The sequence below is a fragment of the Cyprinodon tularosa genome, unplaced genomic scaffold (genome assembly GCF_016077235.1).
Source record: "Cyprinodon tularosa strain WSP-4 unplaced genomic scaffold, ASM1607723v1 ctg272, whole genome shotgun sequence".
NCBI classification, from domain to species: Eukaryota; Metazoa; Chordata; class Actinopteri; order Cyprinodontiformes; family Cyprinodontidae; genus Cyprinodon; species Cyprinodon tularosa.
This window is the reverse complement of record NW_024038977.1, coordinates 754,253-756,734: the sequence shown is the minus strand read 5'-3', so window position 1 is coordinate 756,734 and position 2,482 is coordinate 754,253.

The window sequence follows — 2,482 nt, the reverse complement described above, 5'->3', positions numbered from 1 at the left end:
TTAAGGGGGGCCGTGCGTGATGACGTCTGTAACTGTGAAAGACGCTTATAAAATTATTCATAATGTTTATCCTGTTAAAACTTTTTGATAAAAAGATATAAATGGTATTTGGACTTAATGTGTACTTTTTGTAAAAATAATTGGATTTAATTATACCAAAATATTCTGGAGAGATATGTCAATTTTTTTTTTCATCAAAAAAATCTTAACATTACTTTAACAGATAAGGATATTTGGTTTGGAATGGAGAAATGTGAACTTGTCAAAACATAATTTTTATATAATTCTTTATTATTATTTATGGTCAATATCATATTTACACCTCTAAATATTTACAACAAAAACCTAATTTATAAATTTTCTATATAGAATTCTTAAAATTTTGTTCAAATGCTAAAGCCATGCAAATTATAACTTCCCTTAAAGAAGTATCGAGCATAGATTAGGTTTGATTTTGACATTTTAAATGGTAAATGGCATGTACTTATATAGTGCCTTTTTTTAAGTCAGAACACTTGACCAAAGCGCTTACACTACATTCATTCACCCATTTACGCACACACTCACACACTGATGGTGGCAAGCTACATTGTAGCCACAGCTGCCCTGGGGCTCACTGACAGAAGCGGGGCTGCCGTACACTGGCGCCACCAGGCCCTCTGACCACCATCAGTATACAATGCAGGTGAAGTGTCTTGCCCAAGGACACGACGACAATGAAACCGTCAGCCCTTCGATCTCAGGGCAAACTCCTACATCCAACGCCACTGTCGCCCATTAAACTATTAAAATAATAGTTCTGTTCTGTAAAGCCCTTTGTTGTCGTATAGTTTTGTAATTACTAATGTTCTATATTGTTCACGTATGTTCTTAAAAAAAAACTGAGGGAAAAAAAAGGGTATTTTTCTGTATACTATATTAGTCTCAGCACTTGAATGGGCAAATTAGTCTTAATCTAGTAAATATACGTTTTTTATTAAGGGATTTAAGTATAATGTAATTGACTTTTTAAATAACCCTTGTGGAAAACTAACAGGGGGATAAGAATAAATACATTCTGGGCTATTGAACATACAAAATATGTTTTTTTTTTTGCTTTTTGCTTTTTTAGAGGTCAAACCCCACAAAGTTTAAAAATCTGGTTGAATAAAACACTGATTTGAAAAGTTTCAGAAACTCAGTTTGCAGTTTCAGAAACTATAAACAGTGTTTTCAAGGAGGTGGGAGGCTATCATTTTTACCGAAGTTATCTTCAAATTTGCTGTGAGAACATCGATCTAAACCTTTTTTCTATTCCTATCTGCAGAGTGAGACTTTAGAAGAGTCAGCATGCAGAAATGCAGGGATGTTCCAACATCACCTAGTTTAAAAAACACAATTCATTAAAACAGCATTCATTTAACCCTTAAACTGCCTGTCAACCTCCATTTGGAGGACCTAACCTACTCATAGGAAATGTTTTATTCTGTTTCACAATGCTGGTGAAGATTCTCAGTCATCAAGGTCATAGTCATTCCCAAATTTTTTTTTTTTTTAAACAATCCACTGGACCATGTTTCCAAGTTTGAAGACATTTCACTTCCCATCCAGGAAGCTTTTTCAATTCAAAATATCAGGAATAGCGTTGAGTTGGAGGTTTTATACAGCAGTCCATCAAAATCTTTTTTTTTTTTTTTGAAAACATGCAAATTAAAATGGACAAACATGTCCACCCCATTGGAATGGGGGTCGTTTGGCTTCTTTTGTTAGCCTGCAAAGGCCTATACCTGTCTATGTCTCTGAAAGGGGGGTCATTTAAGAGAATTGTTGGCCTGGCTGAATGGGCGAAGTCTTCTGCTCTCCTGTATAGGGATTGGGGTCGCAATGATAGCGGGAAGCGATCAACTCAATTGCCGTATTGTAGGTTATTGAAAGTTGAAATTCGAGTCCAAAATGTTGCACAATGCTTCTTTTGGCTGGGATGTCAGCTGAACTTTTTTAATAAGTTATAGACCATGCTAAATATTTAAAAAGCATATTGGGTCAACCCATGTTTCCATCAAAAGCTTTTGAGATAGATATTGGGTCAAGATGTAAAACTGCTATGCTTCTACCTACCTAATGTCAAACATAAATTGAAGCTATAATGCTGTGAAAAGTGTGAAATATGATCATATATTTTTCCAATTATGTTGTCATGCTCAAAACAAACTACAATATTTATAACGGTAATTATGAAATAACTTATGTACGGGTTATGCTTCACAGTATAGACCTGCAGAACGCTCCACATCACCTACTCTACTACAGCTACTCTGGCATCACCCTTAGTTATTAACTAAAGCCCCTTAATTATTGGTTATGGTTTACCATATATCTACACTGGACTTATTAATAAACAAATGGTTTAACTTTCTGTATACTGTAACTGGCACACAATAACCTTCCCCCTTTAACTCATCACTTGCAGCAGTCCATAGCATGTAAAGAAAAAGTCTTTAAA